Source organism: Lutra lutra, chromosome 4, assembly GCF_902655055.1.
Source record: "Lutra lutra chromosome 4, mLutLut1.2, whole genome shotgun sequence".
Classification (NCBI taxonomy): domain Eukaryota; kingdom Metazoa; phylum Chordata; class Mammalia; order Carnivora; family Mustelidae; genus Lutra; species Lutra lutra.
Genome location: NC_062281.1, coordinates 59,904,809 through 59,925,228, shown reverse-complemented (window position 1 = coordinate 59,925,228; position 20,420 = coordinate 59,904,809). Strand labels below are relative to the sequence as shown.

The window sequence follows — 20,420 nt, the reverse complement described above, 5'->3', positions numbered from 1 at the left end:
CATTTTTGAAGTTACGTTTTACAGAGTTACATACATTTAAAACAATGACTTTAGGTATATTGTAAGAAACGTACTCTTAGAGGCATTACTGAGCAGGGACTAGGGATTATTTTTAGACAGGAGGATCATCCTAGAACTTCTAAAATTATATTATATATATTCATATATATTTTATCAGCCTACAAGGGTCATGCTTACCCCTAGCCATATTGGATGAACAGCTTCCACCTAGGAGAAATTGGCAAGCTAATTCTTCCCTTTTGCTGAATTAGAATCAGTCTCTTCTTCTTTTTTTTTTTTTTTTAAAGATTTTTATTTATTTATTTGAGAGAGAGACAGTGAGAGAGAGCATGAGCAAGGAGAAGGTCAGAGGGAGAAGCAGACTCCCCATGGAGCTGGGAGCCTGATGTGGGACTCGATCCCAGGACTCCAGGATCATGACCTGAGCCGAAGGCAGTCGTCCAACCAACTGAGCCACCCAGGCGTCCCTAGAGTCAGTCTCTTCTTAAAATGCACTGAGTTCTCCTGTTGCTGAGGAGTTGTTTGTCCCAGGTCCATATTAAAGGATAATAGGACTTCTTTCCTTCACAGTGGCTATAGACTTTAATAGGGTGAAGTGACTTAAGAACTAATATTATGAGGAACACATGATTCTGCTCATAAATACTCAGGCATATCTATGTTGTCCCTTGTTCCTTGGAGGGAAGAGAAAATTCAGGTCAATATGGAATTGTTAAAAATAATGTATTTGGGGGTGCGGCTCAGTCCATTAAGCATCTGCCTTTGGCTCAGGTCATGATTTCAGGCTCCTTACCATTGTAAACACACCTATTCATAAATAAGCTGACCAAATTACCACACTACTTGAAAGTCATCAATGGTACTCTACTGTCTACTAAATAAAGTTGAACTCTAATTTTCAATGTCCTTTGTAATTTCTTTATTTTTGCTTCCACAGCTTAAAGTAGTACCCATCTCTTTCTTCCTGTTTTTCAGTGATACAAAACTGAAAGCAATCTTGTGGTACAACTCTGCAACCAAAAAGAGAATTCCAAAGATTTCTAAATAAAATTATCTTTGTCCTTTGGAGGGTAGTGCAGCAATTTAATCAAGTAATTATTGACCACCTGAGTTCCACATTAGAGATTGTGACAGATACAAATAACATAGGGTGACAATTAGTCTTGGTTTGCCAGGGACAGCCCTTGCTTGTGTCTGAAATCAAAAAACTATTACTAATATCCTCTTGTTGCTCTCATTTTGGATGAGAAATTAGGTGAGCACCCATATAGGACACAATTATTGCTATTATAGAGAAGTCATTTGGACATGCATGCAGGAAATTATTAAAGAAAAATACAAGATTTGATACAATCAAGCATTTAATTTTCTGATGGAACCCAAAATGTTGTATTCTTGAGGGACAGTGAGAGAGTTGAAGCTATTAGGAAAGGTTTTCAATAGGAGGAACCTGAAGTCTGGTTAGACAGAGAAGGAGGGTTGACATTCCTAGTGAGAAGTCATAGGGGTGGGAATATACATGATAATTTTGTGCTCCACTAAGGAAAGTGACTTGAACGGAGTGGGGAGAATGGTTTGTGAGATGAGGTATGTTACTTGATGGGGAAATTTTCCCTTTACATAGCCTCACTTGAGGGAATTGTATTGAAGGGGAAATCCATCTTAGCTATGCTCAAGTGGACTTCTGCTATTCCATGGGACACAGTTACATGGCACAGACTAATCTTACTCTTGTCACAGGACTAATTGGATAGAAATAATTTCCTGCAATAACCTGTTTTGTGTAAGATGATATGTATCTTCTAAGTCAATAACCTCTAGAGTCATTATTATTCCTTTATTTTAAATGAGAGGAAGAACAGAAATAAAAATACTATGATGTGCTCCATGTGGCATACTGCCACATTTTACAATGCATTCTTAGGCAATCAGTCTACGTTCTTGTCCCTACTGTATCTTGCACATCATCACACAAAGCAAATATTTCTTTTTACTCCTCTCTCTTCCCACACTGCAAATTTTGCATACTCAGGATCTTATTTTAATTTTATTTTATCTTCAGATGCCTTGCATAATACACTCCCTGAACAGTAAAAAGATGACATTGATTTTCTGCTTTTGATGATTCAGTTTTCGGACAAAAAGGTCAAAAGATCCTCAAAAAAAAAGAGAAAGGAATGTAATGTACTTTTAGGGCTAAACATGGTCAGGACTTATAAATGGCTTCACTACTTAGTTCAGGATGTTTTGATTTTTGTCATGGATTTGACTATATATAAAATTATTACCTGAAGGATGATAACCATAAGATGTCTCATCTCTCTTCTCAGCTAAGACATGATGTCCCCTATTTGGATACTGATATATTTTACTCTTTTTAATGTTTGTTTCTAATATTACCTAAATTGACAGTCAATAAATATTAAAGTTTAGGTACAGAATTTGTCCTTTATTGCCCTCCCTAATGCTTATTATTATTTGTATTCCCTAAGACCACAAACAGTCATATTAGGATCTCTGATGGGCTTTGGAATCAGATGGACCTGGTTTAAATTATTCTATTTCACTAACTAGCTTTGTGAGACTTATAATTTCTTTTCTCCAAGCCTCCATTTCTGTTCTATAAAATGACAACAATAATAGAACATATCTTATAGAGGTGTTGTGATTATTAAACAAAATATATATTTAAAAAGAATATTGTAGAGAGGAGATATCAAGATGGTGACAGGTCATTTCTGACTTCAGTTCCTCTTACAAGACAAGAAACTAGAAATTAACCCTAGACAAGATACCACTGTGAAAAATCTCAGAACTTGGAGGTAAGGCTGAAACACCCCCCAGGAACACAATGACTGAGAAAGTCTTCATTAGAAGGGTAAGAGGAATAGTTCCATTTTGCCCACATTGCCCCTTTCTCATGCTGGCATAGCACAGCACTGAGAGGGCCCTTTTAGGCCTATGGTTTTTCCAGTAGGAAAAGAGAACCCACAGTAGATATCCAGCTTCCCCGCATTGTAGGATACTTCCTTGGAAGCCAATTCAGGTTTCTCCCCACCTTATAGGGTTAACCATTGGGAATCAGGTAGAGATGAAAGAAGAAGGTAGAGTTTATAGCACCCATCAATCATATATTAGTGGACCACACTCTTGCTTGCAGTGGCCCCAAGCAGAAATCCCAGCCAGCAGCTCTGCCCAACTGCAGAGTTGAGGTGGTGGCGCCATCTGGTCAGGGAGCTTGGTTAGCAGTTCTGTCTGGTTTAGATCCCCAGTCAACTGGCTATACCACCTTTGGAACCCATTCTACATGTTGGTAGAATGGAAATAAATTTTCAGCCCCGTTCAAATGTGAAGTATAGTCTCCAATTCTGCCTGACCAGAAAACCTGGCCAGAGAACCTGGGTATCTGTGGAGCCCATCCTTCAGCCCTGCTTGGGCAGAGAGCCAAATCAGCAACCCTTTCTAACTGTTGAGCCTCTAGCCCTGCATAATCAGGGATCCTAAACAGTGACCCTGGGAAGACTCAGAGCACAGCCTATGATATTGCCCAGCCATGGAGACCAGATTATAGCCCTACTCAGCAATGGAGACCAACACATGGCCATGCGCAGTTGCTATGGACTCACCCAGGCAAAAAGCCCAAGTAGTGATCCCTCCTAATCACAGAGCATAGTTTGCTGCCCTACCTGACCAGAGTCTAGATTTTGACCCTACCCTACTGTGGAGCTTAGTTTCTAGCACCACCCAACTGCTGGAAAACCTATCTGCACAGAGAGCCTGGCAAGTGACTTTACCTTACAACAGAGCTCAGCCAACGTTAACTTATCACAGGGCAGCTGTAGCACTGCCCAACTTTGGATCACAGTCTGTGGCCCCACCTGATCACAGACCAAGGCCTGAGACTCCTGTCTGATTATGGAGCTCTTCTTGTAGCCCTGCATGAACACAGAGTCCAGCCAACAGCACCACACAGATAGGTAGCATAGCCTGAGGCCTCACCCAGCCAGAAGCATTTGTGAAGTCCAGCTCAAAGCCCTGCCCAACTTCAGAGTCCAACCAGTAGCACTGCCCTGCCAGGGAACATAGCCTGCAACTTTGCCCAGCTACATGTGAATGTAGAACCTAGCTAGTAAAGCAGAACCAGCAGCCTTGCCTGATTAGACAGCTCACCTAGTGGCTCCACTTGAACATCGAGCTCAGCCAGCAGCACCATTTCCCACCTTAGACAATAGGCAGTGGCCTTGCTTAACTAGAGACCCCAGTATGAAACCATACCTACCTGTGGATGCTGCCAGCTGACTCATGGAATGCCGCATGTTGAGCTGATTCATGAAGGTCTTTTTCTGTCATAGCAAACCTGTAAAGTCAGGAAGAGGAGATTGCTTATTCAAGTGCATATATATCAATGCAAAGATATGGGATCATGAAAAAATCAGGTAAACGTTATACACCAAAGGAAACTAATAAAACTCTGATAACTGACCCTAAAGAAATGGAGATCTATGAATTTGGAATCTCTGAATTTAGAATATCATCTTTCTTTAAATTTATTTTTAAATTTTTATTTATTTTTTAAACATTTTTTCATTTTTCAGTGTTTCAAAATTCATTGTTTATGCACCACACCCAGTGCTCCATGCAATATGTGTCCCCCACAGTACCCACTACCAGGCTCATCCCCCCACCCCCCTTCCAAAACCCTCAGTTTGTCTCTCAGAGTCCACAGTCTCTCATGGTTTGTCTCCCCCTCCAATTTTTCCCAACTCACTTCTCCTCTACATCTCCCAGTGTCCTCTGTGTTATTCCTTATGCTCCACAAGTCAGCAAAACCATATGATAATTGACTCTCTCTATTTGACTTATTTCACTCAACATAATCTCTTCTAGTCCCATCCATGTTGATAAAGAAATTCAGTAAACTGGGGCACCTGGGTGGCTCAGTGGGTTAAAGCCTCTGCCTTCAGCTCAGGTCATGATCCCAGGGGCCTGGGATTGAGCCCTGCATCAGGCTCTCTGCTCAGCGGGGAGCCTGCTTCCTCCTCTCTCTCTGCCTGTCTCTCTGCCTACTTGTGATCTCAGTCTGTCAAATAAATAAATAAAATCTTAAAAAAAAAGAAATTCAGTAAACTACAAAAATGTACAGACAACTAAATGAAATTAGGAAAATAATGCATAAACATTATGCATAAAAAAGGTTTAACAACAAAATAAAAGCCGTCAATAAAAAAAACTTAAACAAATATTAGAACTGAAGACTCCAATGACTATATTGCAGATATCAACAGAGAAATTAAATAGCAGATCCAACAAAACAGAAAAAAGAAATTATTGAACTTGTAAATCATTGAAATTATCCAGTCAAGTGTACAAAAAGAAAAAAGAATGAAAAAGAGAGAGATTCCAGGAGTTATGGAATACAATAAACAGAAATCATGTATACATTATAGGAAACCAGACTAGAGGAAAGGATAAAGTCTATTTAAACCAATAATGGAGGACAGAAAGTCTATTTAAAGCTATAATGGCTGAAACCTGGGGAGAGAAACAGACATCCAGACTCATCAGCCCAAAAGATTCCAAATAGGTTGAAGCCAAAAGGGCCACAAAGAAACACATTATAATTAAATTATTAAAAGTCAAAGATAAAAGGAAAAATTTTAGGCAGTAAGACAAAATTTACTCATTACATACAGAGGAGCCTTTGTAAGACTATCAAAATAAACTTTGCAGACCAGGAGAAAGTAGAATGACATATTCAAAATACTGAAAGAAAAAACTGTCACTAAAAGACTACATCAAGGAAAGCTGTCCTTCAGAAATGAAAGAGGGATAAAGACTTTCCCAAACAAAAGCTGAGAGAGTCTGTCACCATTAGAACCACCTTACAAGAAATATGAAAGGGTGTTCTTCAAACTAAAATAAAATAATACTAATTAATATTATAAAAACATATGAATGTATAAAACTTACTAGTTAAAGTAAATACATAGTCAAAGCCAGATTCTCTAATATTATAATGGTAGTACATAAATCTCAACTTGAAAACATAAAAAACAAAAGTATTAAATATAACTATACTATAATAAATTGTTATTAGATACATCATATTAAAAAATGGAAATTGTAACATGAATAAACTAAAATAAGGGGAGGTAAAAGTATAAAGTTTCTGTATGTTATTGAAGTTCTTACAGCTTAAAATAAGTAAGACAAAAAGAAGGAACAAAGGATCTGCAAAAAAGAAAAAAAACTGACGAAACAGACTTTAAGTTAAAAATGATTGATGACAAAGAAGGCAATTATATAATAATAAAGGGGTCAATCCATCAAGAAGATGTAATACTTGTAATTTTTTATGCATCCAACATCAGAACACCTAAATATACAAAGAAAATACTGAGAAATAGAAATAAACTAATACTAATAAACAATACAATAATAGTCAAAGACTTTAATACATTACTACCAACAATGATAGATCATCCAGAGAGAGAACCAATGAATTTGAACAACAATATAAAGCAAATGGATATAACAGACATATGCAGAACATTCTATCCAGCAACAGAAAGCTGCACATTCTTCTTGTAAGGACACAGAACATATTCTAGGATAGATCATATGTTATGCCACAAAAAAATCTCAATAAATTCAAGAAGATAGAAATTGTGTCAAGTGTTTTTTCCAACCACAACAGTATGTAACTAAAAATCAATAAACTGAAAGCTGGAAATCTATAAATACATATAAATTACATAACACTTCTAAATAACAAATGGATCAAGGAAGAAATCAAGAAGAAAATAAAAAGATTTCCTGAGATAAAGAAAAATAGAAACACAATATACCAAAATTTATGGGTTGTATCAAAAGCAATTGTAGGAGGGAAGGTTAAAGCTATAAACACATACATCAAGAAAAAAATTAAGATCTCAAGTAATTTTACATCATACCTTAAGGAACTAGAAAAGGAAAAATGAGCTAAGCCCAAAGCTAGCAGATGTGGGGAGGAATAATGTAAATTATAATAGAAATAAATGGGTAAAGACTGAGCAAGATGACGGAAGAGTAGGAGATTGAAATGTTCTTATGTCCCAGGAGTTCAGCTAGATAGTTATCAAACCATTCTGAATGCCTACAGATTCATCAGGAGATAGAAGAGAAAAAGATCAGCAATCCTAGGAACAGAAAATTGACCACTTTCAGAAGGTAGGACGTGTGGAGAAGTGCATCTGAAGCGACGGGGAAATAGACCATGGTGGGAGGGGCTGGTTCCTGGCAAGTGAGAGAGCAGTGGAGCACAAAATTGGAACTTTTAGAAGTCTGCTCCACTGAGTGATGTCACTCCAGAGACCGAGTGGGGGGTGGGAGCTCTCATGGGGACAGTGGGTCTCAGGACCTGTGGGGACACAAAAAGACCAGGGGTGTCTGAGTGTGGCAGAGCACCCAGGTATCAAGTGGGGAAGTTGGCTGCAGAAACAGAGCCAAGAGTGGGCTCTCAATTCTGGATTACATTAAACTGTGATCCAAGGCCGAGTTTGACCACTGCTCTTCAACAAGGGACCCCACAAGTGGCACATCCAGAGAGACTCCCTCCTTCCTCCTCTGGGAGCAGTGGCATGGGAGCATGTTGCCAGAATCTGCTGTGTTTGAAGACTCCAGACAGGGCTGTTTGCCAGAGATAGAAACACTAGGCCATAGGCCAGATGAGCATGAAATGCAGCCGGAGACGAGGGAGTTGGGAGGGATTGACTGCTCTTCTCTGAGTGCACATTGAGAAGCCCTGAGCTCTCAGCTCCTCTGGCACCAGAGATTGGGAGCCACCATATTCATTCCTGCCCTCCAAAGCTGTACAGAAAGCGTTCAGGGAACAAAAGCTCCTGAGAGAAAACCCAAACAGATTATTCAGACTGGCCCCAAGCAAGGCTGTGCAATTCTGCCTCAGGCAAAGACATTTGAGAATCAGTGCAACAGATACCTCCCCCAGAAGATCAGCAAGAACATCCAGCCAAGAACAAGTTCATCGATCAATAAAAACTGCAGAACTCTGGAGCTAGGGGGAAGCAACACATAGAATTTATGACCTTTCCCCATGATCCTTTAGTCTTTCAAAGTTAATTTTTAAAATTTTATTTTTTTCTTATTCTATTTTTAAAAAAATTTTTCCTCTTTCCTATTTTAACGTCTTAACTATTTTATATTACCAATACCTTTTCAAAAATCTTTTTAAATTTTCACTGTTATAGTCATATTTTATCCCTTCATTGTATTTGTCCTTATTTTTTGCATGCACATATATTTTTTTCTTTAAAATTTGGGGATACAATTTCTTCTAATACATCAAAATATACCCTAAATCTAGTGAATGGCTTTTTTCTAGTCTCCAGCCTGATCACATTCTTTCCTTTTTTTTTCTTTTCTTTTTTTCAACCAACTTCTTATCTTATAAATTACTTTTATAGAATCTTTTTAAATTTTCATCTTTACATTCATATTCCATCCCTTCATCATTTACCCTTATTTTTGTATATATATAAGTTTTCTTTCTTTAAAATTTTGGGAAGTAGTTTATTCTAACTGACCAAAATATACCTAAAATCAAGTGTGTCACTCTGTTCTATTCATGAGTCTAATATATATATATCCCCACTCTTTTTTTCCCCTTTCTCCCTTTTCCCCCTTTCTTCTTCCCTGGGTTTTGGGTCTCTTCTGATTTGGTTAGTGTATATTTTTCTCAGCTCATTGATACCCTTTTAGTATTTGGTTATCTCATTCATCTATTCTTATCTGGATAAAATGACAAGGTGGAAAAACTCACCACAAAACAAAACAAAACAAAACAAAAACAAGAGGCAGTACCGATGGCTAATCAATACAGACATTAATAATATGTCAGAAATAGAGTTCAGAATTATGATTATCAACTTGCTAGCTGGGCTCAAAAAAAGCATGGGAGATATTGGAGAATCCCTCTCTGGAGAAATAAAATCCCTTTCTGGAGAAATAAAAGAACTAAAATCTAACCAAATTGAAATAAAAAACATTATTAATGAGATGCAGTAAAAAACGGAGGTGCTTACTGCTAGGATAAATGAGGCAGAAGAGAGAATCAGTGATATAGATGACCCAATGATGCAAAATAAAGCAGCTGAGCAAAAAGACAAACAACTACTGGACCACGAGGGGAGAATTTGAGAGATAAGTGATAACATAAGATGAAACAATATTAGAATAACTGGGATCCCAGAAGAAGAGGAGAGAGAGGGGCAGAAGGTATATTGGAGCAAATTATAGCAGAGAATTTCCCATATTTAGTGAAGAGAACAAGCACCAAAATCTAGGAGGCAAAATGTGTAAACCTGGCAATTCAAAGACCTGTACCCCTGGGGATAAAAATATATGTTTAAAAAAAATAATAAAATTTACATAAAAAAATCTAGGAGGCACAGGGAAACCCCCTCAAAACAATAAAAATAGGTCCACACCCTGTCATCTAATAAAATTAGATGACAAAACATATAAGTTTCAGTGACAAAGAGAAAATCCCGAAAGCAGCTCAGGACGAGAGGTCTGTAACACATAGTGTTAGAAATATTAGATTGGCAGCAGACCTATCCACAGAGACCTGGCAGACCAGAAAGGACTGGCAAGATATATTCAGAGTTCTAAATGAGAAAAATATGCAGCAAAGAATACTACATCCAGTTAGGCTGTCATTGAAAATAGGAGAGATAAAAAGCTTCCAGGACAAACAAAAACTAAAAGAATTTACAAACACAAAATGAGGCCTACAGGAAATATTGAAAGGGGACCTCTAAGCAAAGAGAGAGCCTAAAAGTAACAGATCAGAAAGGAACAGAGACAATATACAGTAACAGTCACCTTACAGGCAATACAATAGCACTAAATTAATACCTTTCAATAGTTGCCTGAATATAAATGGGCTAAATGCCCCAATCAAAAGACACAGCGTGTTAGAAGGGATTAAAACAAAAACAAAAATAAGACCCATTGATATTTTGTCTCCATGCAACTCATTTTAGACCCAAAGACACCTCCAGATTTAAAGTGAGGGCTGGAAAACAATTTATCATGCTAATGGACATCAAAAGAAAACTAGGATTGCAATCCTTACATCAGATAAATTAGATTTTAAGCCAAAGACTATAATAAGAGATGAAAAAGAACACCATATCATACTTAAAGGGTCTGTACAACAAAAATATCTAACAATTTTAAATATCTATGTCCCTAACATAGGAGCAGCCAATCATACAAACTAATTAATAACAAAATCAAAGAAACACATTGACAATAATATAATAATAGTAGGGGACTTTAACACCCTCCTTACTAAAATGGACAGATTATCTAAACAAAAGATCAACAAGGAAATAAAGGCTTTAAATTACACACTGGACCAGATGGACATCACAGATATATTTAGAACATTCCATCCCAAAACAACAGAATACACATTCTTCTCTCGTGCATTTGGAACATTCTCTAGAATAGATCACATCCTGGGTCACAAACCAGGTCTCAACTGGTACCATAAGATTGGGATCATTCCCTGCATATTTTCAGACCACAATGCTTAGAAACTTGAACTCAATCACAAGAGGAAAGTTGGAAAGAACTCAAATATATGGAGGCTACAGAGCAACCTACTAAAGAATGAATGGGTCAACCAGGAAATTAAAAAAGAATTAAAAAAATTCATGGAAACAAATGAAAATGAAAACACAATGGTTCAAAATCTGTGGGACACAGCAAAGGTAGTCCTGAGAAGAAAGTATATAGCAATACAAGCCTTTCTCAAGAAACACGAAAGGTCTCAAGTACACAACCTAACTCTACACTTAAAGGAGCTGGAAAAAGAACAACAAAGAAAGCCTAAATGAGCAGGAGAAGAGAAATAATAAAGATCAGAGCAGAAATCAATGAAATAGAAACAAACGAATGAACAAACAAACAAAAAACAGTAGAACAAATCAATGAAACTAATAGCTGGTTCTCTGAAAGAATTAGTAAAGAAAAGAGAGGGGACCCAAATTAATAAAATCATGGATGAAAGAGGAGAGATCACAACCAACACCAAAGAAATACAAACAATTATAAGAACATATTATGAGGTGCACCTGGGTGGCTCAGTGGGTTAAAGCCTCTGCCTTCAGCTCAGGTCATGATCCCAGGGTCCTGGAATCAAGCTCCACATCAGGCTCTCTGTTCAGCAGGGAGCCTCTCTCTCTCAGCCTACCTGTGATCCCTGTCTATGAAATAAATAAATAAATAAAATCTTAAAAAAAAAAAAAAAGAACATATTATGAACAACTCTACACCAGCCAGTTTGACAATCTGGAAGAAATGAATGCATTCCTAGAGATGTATAAACTACCAAGCTGAGCCAGGAAGAAACAGAAAACCTGAACATACCCATAACCAGTAAGGAGATTGAAGTAGTCATCAAAAATCTCCCAACAAACAAGAGCCCAGGGCCAGACAGCTTCCCAGGAGAATTTTACCAAACATTTAAAGTAGAATTAATTACCTATTCTCCTGAAACTGTTCCAAAAAATAGAAATGGAAGAAAAACTTGCAGACTCATTTATAAAGCCAGCACTACCTTGATCCCCAAATCAGACAAAGACCCCATCAAAGAAGAATTACAGATCAATATCCTTGATGAACATGGATGCAAAAATTCTCACCAAAATATTAGCCAATAGGATCCAACTGTACATTAAAAGGATTATTCACCATGACCAAGTGGGATTTATTCCTGGACTGCAAGTTTGGTTCAACATCCACAAATCAATCAAGGTGACACAATATATTAAGAAACGAAAGAACAAGAACCATATGATACTCTCAATAGATGCTGAAAAAGAATTTGACAATATACAGCATCCTTTCTTGAACAAAACTCTTGACAGTGTAGGCATAGAGGGTATATACCTCAATATCATCAAAGCCATCTATGAAAAACCCACAGTGAATATCATTCACTGTGTCAGGAACACGGCAGGAACATGGTAGGTCAGGAACATGGCAGGGATGTCCACCATACCACTGCTATTCAACATAGTAGTAGAAGTCCTAGCCTCAGTAATCAGACAACAAAAAGAAATAAAAGACATCCGAATCAACAAAGAAGAAGTCAAATTCTCACTCTTTGTAGATGATATGATAATTTATGTGGAAAACCCAAAAGACTCCACTCCAAAACTGCTAGAACCCATACAGGAATTCAGTAAAGTGTCAGGGTATAAAACCAATGCACAGAAATCAGTTGCATTTCTATACACCAAGAGCAAGACAGAAGAAAGAGAAATTAAGCAGTTGATCCCATTTATAATTGCACCCCAAACCAGAGAATACCTAGGAGTAAACCTAACCAAAGAGCCAAAGAATCTGTATTCAGAAACTATAAACTATTCATGAAAGAAATTGAAGAAGGCACAAAGAAATGAAAAAACTTTCCATGCTCGTGAATTGGAAAAATAAATATTGTGAAAATGCCTATGCTACCTAAGGTAATATACACATTTAATGCAATATCTATCAAAATACCATCAGTTTTTTTTCAAATTAATGGAACAAAAAATCCTAAAATTTATATGGAACCAGAAAAGACCCCAAATAGTCAGAGGAATGTTGAAAAAGAAAGCCAAAGTTGGTGGCATCACAATTCCAGACTTCAAGCTCTATTACAAAGCTGTAATCATCATGACAGTATGGTATTGGCACAAAAACAGACACATAGATCAGTGGAACAGAATAGAGAGCCCAGAAATGGATCCTCAACTCTATGGTCAACTAGTCTTTGACAAAGCAGGAAAGAATGTCCAATGGAAAAAAGACAGTCTCTTCAACAAATGGTGTTGGGAAAATTGGACAGCAACATGCAGAAGGATGAAATTGGACTATTTCCTTACACCACACACAAAAATAGACTCCAAATAGATGAAAGACCTCAATGTGAGACAGGAATCTATCAAAATCCTTGAGGAGGACAGAGGCAGAAACCTCTGAGATCTCAGCCACAGCAAATTCTTCCTAGAAACATCGCCAAAGGCAAGGAAAGCAAGGGCAAAAATGAACTGTTGGGACTTTATCAAGATCAAAAGCTTTTGCACAGCAAAGGAAACAATCAACAAAACCAAAGAACAGCTGACAGAATGGGAAAAGATATTTGCAAATGACATATCAGATAGAGGGCTGGTATCTAAAATCTTTAAAGAACTTATAAAACTCAACACCCAAAAAACAAATAATCCAATCAAGAAATGGGCAGAGGACATGAATAGACATTTGTACGAAGAAGACATCCAGATGACCAACAGACACATGAAAAAGTGCTCCACATCACTTGCCATCAGGAAATACAAATCAAAACCACAGTGAGATACCATCTCACATCAGTCAGAATGGCTACAGTTAACAAGTCAGGAAATGACAGATGTTGGTGAGGATGCAGAGAAAGGGGAACCCTCTTACTCTGTTGGTGGAAATGCAAGCTGGTGCAGCCACTCTGGTAAACCATATGGAGGTTCCTCAAGAAGTTGAAAATAGTGCTACCCTAGGACCCAGCAATCACACTACTGGGTGTTTACCCTAAAGATACGAATGTAGTGATGTGAAGGTGCATGTGTATCTGAATGTTTATAGCAGCAATATCCACAATAACCAAACTATGGAAAGAACCTAGATGTCCACCAACAGATGAATGGGTAAAGAAGATGTTTATACACACACACAGACAGGAATACTATGCAGTCATCAAAAGAAACAAAATCTTGCCATTTGCAATGACGTGGATGGAACTAGAGGATATTATGCTAATCAAAAGTCAATCAGAGAAAGACAATTATCACATGATATCTCTGACATGAGGAATTAGGGAGGCAGGGTGGGGGGTCGTGGGGGGTAGGGAGGGAAAGAATGAAACAAGATGGGATGGAGAGGGAGACAAACCATAAGAGACTCTTAATCTCAGGAAACAAATGGAGGGTTGGTGGGGGGTGGGGGGAGAGGGATAGGGTGGCTGTGTTACGGACGCTGGGGAGGGTATGTGCTATGGTGAGTGCTGTGAAATGTGTAAGCCTGATGATTCATAGACCTGTACCCCTGGGGCAAGTAATACATTATATATTAATAAAAAAATAGACATAAATGGAATAGGAGACAGGAAAATAATAGGAAAGATTAACAAAATTAAGAGTTCCTTGGAAAGATAAATGAAATTGGCATTTAGACTAACGAAGAAAAAAAAAAGGACAAATAGAATTCTGAATGAAAGAAGAGATATCACATCAGATTCCACAGAAATACAGTCATAAAAGTACGAACAATTATATGCCAACAAACTGGACAACCTAAAAGAAATGGATTAATTTCTAGAAACATACAACCTACCATGACTGAAAAAGAATAAATAGAAAATCTGGGCAGATCAGTGAGTAAGGAGATTGAATCAATAGTCAAAAACCTCCCAACAAAGATAAATACAGGACCAGCTAGCTTCATTGGTGAACTCTACCAAAAATTTAAAGAGGAATTAACACCAAACCTTTCCAAGTTCTTCCAAAACATTGAAAGGCAGGAAACATTCCCAAATTCATTTTATAAGGACAACATTATTCTGATACCAAAGTCAGATAAGAACACTACAAGAGAACTATCAGCCAATATGCCTGATGGATATATATACAAAAAAATCTCAGTACTAACAAATTGAATTCAACAACATATTAAATGATCATATGCTGTGATCAAGTGGGATTTACCCTTGGGATGAAAAGATGTTTTAACATATGTAAATCAATAAACATATCACATCAATAAAAGATAAAAATTATGTGATCATCTCAATAGATGCAGAAAAAACATTGACAAAATTTAACATCCACTTATGATTAAAAACCCTCAACAAACTGAATATAGAAGGAATGTACTTCAACACGATAAAGGTCATATATGACAAACCCACAACTATTATAATACTAATGGTAAAAGTTGAAAGCTTTTCCTCTAAGATCAGGAACAAGACAAGAGTGTCCACACTTAACACACCTATTCAATATATTACTTGAAGTCCCAGCCAGAGATATCAGGCAAGAAAAAGAAATAAAAGGCATCCAAATGGGAAAAAAAAAATTGTCCCTGTAGATGACATGATCGTATGTATAGAAATCCCTGAAGACGCTACCAAAAACAAAACAAAAAACAACAAAAACCTGTTAGAATAAATAAACTCAATAAAGTTACACATTACAAATTGAGATAAAAAAATTAGTTATATTTTATACACAAAAAATGAATTATCTAAAAATACATAGATCCAGCTTAAAAGGCATCAAAAACAAACAAAAATACTTAGGAATGAATTTGGCCAAGGATGTGAAAGATCTCTACACTGGAAAAAAATAAGACATTGATGAAAGAAATTGAAAGAGATACAAATAAATGAAAACATATCCTGTTTTTATAGATTGGAAGAATTAGTATTATGAAAATGTCCATACTACTCAAAGCCAACTTATAGATTCAATGCAACATCTTTCAACATTCCAATGACATTTTTTACACAAGTAGAGAAAACAATCCTAAAATTCATACAGGACTATGAAAGACCCTGAATAGCTAAAGCAATCTTGGGGCGGGATGGAGAAAAGAGCCATCAAGAGGCATCATGCTTCTTGTCTTCAAACTGTATTACAAAGCTAGAGTAATCAGAACACTTCCGTACTGGCAAAAAAGTAAACATAAAAACCAATAGAACAGAATCGAGAGCCTGAAAATATACCCATGCTTATCTGTTTAATACTTCATAAGCAATACTGAATGGGAAAAAGATATATGTTTTCAGTTAATGGTGATTAGAAAAGTGGATATTTGTATAGAGAAGAATACATTGATCCCTATCTTTCACCTCTAAGAAAAATTAGCTGGAAATGGATTAAAGACTTAAGTGTAATTCCTAAAAACAGCAATCCCTGAGGAAGAAAATAGGGAAAAACCTTAACATGGCTTTTGGCAATAATTTTGTAGATACAGCTTCAAAAGCACAAGCATACAAAGTGAAAATAGAAATATGAGACTACATCAAAATGTAAAACTTGTACATCATCAAAAAAATTCATCAAAAAAAACTTGTACATTGCAAAGGAGATATCATCAAAGTGAAAGACAAGCTACAGAATAGAAGAACATATTGCACAGCATATATCTCAAGGAGTTTATATCTAAAACATAAAAGTAATTCATATGATTCTATAATAAAAGAATCTATCTAAAATGAAACAAAAGATCTGAATAAATGGTGCTCATCATCATCAGTCATCAAGAAAGTGCAAATAAAATCCACAATGAGATATTATCTCATATCTATTAGGATGGCTTTTTATCAAAAGACAAGATATAACAAGTGTTGGTGAAGATGTGGAAAAAGGGAATCCTTGTGCACCATTGGTTGGTACATAAACTGATACAGCCATTGTGGGAACAGTACGGAGTTTCTCCCCAAAATTAAAAATAACATTACCATATGATCTAGCAACCCCACTTTTGGATATGTGTTTGAAGGAAATGAAATCACTATACTGAAGAGATATCTGCACCCCTCTCACATATTTATTGCAGCATTACTTGTAATAGCCAAGACATAGATACAACCTAAACATTTAATGTCAGGTGACCATTGGATAAACCTTGGGCCAGTATCCACTGGATAAACAAAACATCACACGACCCCCCCACCACACGAATATTATTTGGCTTTCAAAAATGAAATATTTGCCATAACATGGGTGAGACGTAAAGTTGTCATGCTAAGGGAAACAAGAAAGATAAAGACTGCATGATCTCATTTATGTGTGGGATTTGAAAAAACTGTACTTATAGAAACAAAGTAGATTGGTGGTTGTCAAGAGAGAGAGTTGTGGGAGATGAGAGAAATAGGTGAAGCTGATGAAATGCTACAAACTTCCAGTTATAAGATGAGTGAGTCCTGGGGATGTAATGATGACTAAAGTCAACAATACTATATTGTATACTTAAAAGTTGGTAAGAGGATAGATCTTAAAATTTCTCACCACACACACACAGTAACTATCAGATGTGATTGATGTATTAACTAACCTTGTGGTACTAATTATTTCATAATACATACATATATCAAACCATCTTGTTGTACATCTTAAACTTATACAATGTTAAATATCAATTACATCTCAAAACTTGAAAAAAAAGAATGTTGTACAGTGCAGCAAATGGTAAGTCCTTAATATTAGCTATTGATATTTTGTAGGAAAACAATCTCTACCAAGAAAATATGTCTCAATTGTCCGAGAAGTAGCAGTTTTGGTATGTGGAATTGGAAATTTAAGGAAACTATTTAAGCAAACATATACTTTAAGGAAGATGAATGTAAACTCAAGATTCAGGAGAAACAGGGAAATGAAGATATGTTCTTACTTTTCTAAAACATTCTTAGCCCCACCCTTTTTTTCTTACATCTTGGTTTCCAATTTCAAGGAGCCAAGATATACTGCTTCTTTAAAGAAAATTAGGACTTCTCCATCTAGGTTGGCAAATGTGGGCAGGTTCTCTTTTATTTAATAACTGGACCTAGACAGATGCCTGGTTTAAAAATAAAATGAAAAAAGGGGAAAATCTGAATATTCAATACTCATTGAAAATGACAGGTTTGGCAGACTAGACGTGAATGTCTGAAGCCAAATGTAAGGTCCATGTGTTCCATGGGTCCTTTTGCTTTTTGAGCAGGACTGGGAAGTACTGTGGTTATGAACTATTTTCTAGGGAATTCAAGTGGCAGAAAGGTAAAGTAGGTGATTGAGGCCAAAGCATCTTTGTTAGATTTGTCTCTAAATTAATCTTTGGGTTTAAGAATCAAGACTGGACTAAGACACATGAAAAAATATTCATCATCGGGGCACCTGGGTGGCTCAGTGGGTTAAAGCCTCTGCCTTTGGCTTAGGTCATGATCCCGGTGTCCTGGGATTGAGCCCCACATCGGGCTCTCTGCTCTGCAGGGAGCCTGCTTCCACCTCTCTCTCTGTCTGCCTCTCTGCCTACTTGTGATCTCTGTCTGTCAAATAAATAAATAAAATCTTAAAAAAAAAAGTTCATCATCATTAGCCATCAGGGAGATTCAAATCAAAACCACATCGAGATACCATCTTACATCAGTTAGAATGGCCAAAATTAACAAGTCAGTAAACAACATGTGTAGGAGAGGATGTTGGTGGGAATGCAAGTTGGTATATCCACTTTGGAAAACAATGTGGAGATTCCTTAACAAATTAAAAATAGAACTTCCCTATGACCCTGTAATTGCACTACTGGGTATTTACCCCAAAGATTCTGATGTAGTAAAAAGAAGGGCCATCTGTACCCCAATGTTCATAGCAGCAATGGCCACAGTTGCCAAACTGTGGAAAGAACCAAGATGCCTTTCAACGGATGAATGGATAAATAAGATATGGTCCATATATACAATGGAGTATTATGTGTCCATCAGAAAGGATGAATACCCAACTTTTGTATCAACATGAATGGGACTGGAAGAGATTATGCTGAATGAAATAAGTCAAGCAAGAGAGAGTCAATTTTCATATGGTTTCACTTACTTGTGGAGCATAAGGAATAACACGGAAGACATTGGGAGATAGGAGAAGTGATTTGGGGGAAATTGGAGGGGGAGATAAACCACGAGAGACTGTGGACTCTGAGAAACAAACAGAGGGTTTTTAGAGGGTAGGCAGGTGGGGGTTGGGTGAGCCTGATGCTGGGTATTAAGGAGGGCACATATTGCATGGAGCACTGGGTGTGGTGCATAAACAATGAATGCTGAAGTACTGAAAATAAATAAAATATAATGAAAAAAAGAAGACTGGACTGAGCTTTGAGGTACACTGAGAGGAAAGGCATCCCATTTTCCACTAAAGTATATGGCTATACACTGGGAGGCACTGTTAATAGACATTCTTGCCTAGGATATTTCTAAGAAGTTACATCTTGATCCAAACATTGAGGTCTTAGATAAGAATTGAGATTTGTATGCCAAATATTACATCCAAACTCAGTAATTAGGACATTCCACACTTAGGTCATTCTTTTCTTAGCATTGGTACAGAAAGAATACTCCTCTGAAATGTATTGCTTTTGCTGAAATTTTTCAGCTTTACTCAATTACTGTACATTCCAGTGATTCTACTGGTAAAAAAGAAAAACATTAGAATCTAATTATTATATTTAAAGATTACTTAATTCATTCAGTTATTCATTCATTCCTCTGCCTTTATCCATAAACATTTTGAACAGTTAATAATCAGAAGAGACTTTGCATGAGAGACTATGGACTCTGAGGAATTTACTGAGGGTTTTGGAGGGGATGGGGGTGGGAGGTTTGTTGAGCCTGGTGGGGGGTATTGTGGAGGGCATGTATTGCATGGAGCACCGGGTGTGGTACATAAACAATGAATTCTGGAACACTGAAAATAAATAAAAAATAAATAAAAATTGAAAAAAATAAAAGAAGAGACTTTGCCTCTTTCTAAGAAGTTTTTGGTAAAGAATGTACGCTTTTAACATTTAAGACATCTGTGACATTGTTGTGTATATCAAGCTCTTAAGAAATACAATCCCTACGATTTTTTTTCTCCCCACTGGAGTTTAGGAAGTGTCTTATACTCAACAATTTTTAGAATAACGCTCTAATCATACATGGGCATAAGAAGGACATTTCTTGGCCTTTAATAACTATGGCTATGGTTTGTAATGGCACTTCTGTGGATAGAGTGAGCTAGCTGCTATTGACACAAGTATTTTCTTTACTGTATATCAGTCGAGACTTTTTTTGGTTAATGTGTTCTTATAATCTAATTAGATGTTTGAAGACCATGATTTATTTTGATGCAATTATTCAATTGATTTGCTATTTCCAGCTTCTTACATCCAGTATACCAATATAAGAACACCTCACCTGATGCCAAAGATAACAGAGAACTCAGCAGAGCTGGCTGCCTTGACAGTGTATCAACAACAGAGTTGATCTGGCTCCTGATGATTGGGTTCATTTCAGCAAACCCATTATTAAAATTTTATTAGCCAACGATGGATAAACAGATTTGGAGCTTTCCTCTCCCTCTTTCTATCTTATTTTATATAATCAGCATTGTGTGGAAATTTTGTTTTTCTGGTTCCACATTAGTGTTTTCAAAGTAAAGTAGTCAATAAATCTTTATAATTGACTCAAATTGTATGAGGACTATAAGCCAAACATAGAGGGCTATTGAGTGTTTTACAAAGTTGAGATCGAAGCCCATGAGCTCAAGCACAAAACCCTGGTTACTGGGACTTACAAAATATATGAT

General features: G+C 36.8%; 1 long non-coding RNA gene across 1 annotated transcript in view; it reads left to right on the top strand.

Moving 5' to 3' along the window:
- The window catches only part of LOC125097176 (uncharacterized), a 42,895-nt gene extending 22,721 nt beyond the window's left edge, over positions 1-20,174 (top strand). The window contains exon 4 of the long non-coding RNA XR_007126514.1: positions 19,992-20,174. This is a non-coding gene — a long non-coding RNA (uncharacterized LOC125097176). The remainder of the gene's footprint in view (positions 1-19,991) is intronic.
- The last annotated feature ends 246 nt before the right edge of the window (positions 20,175-20,420 follow it).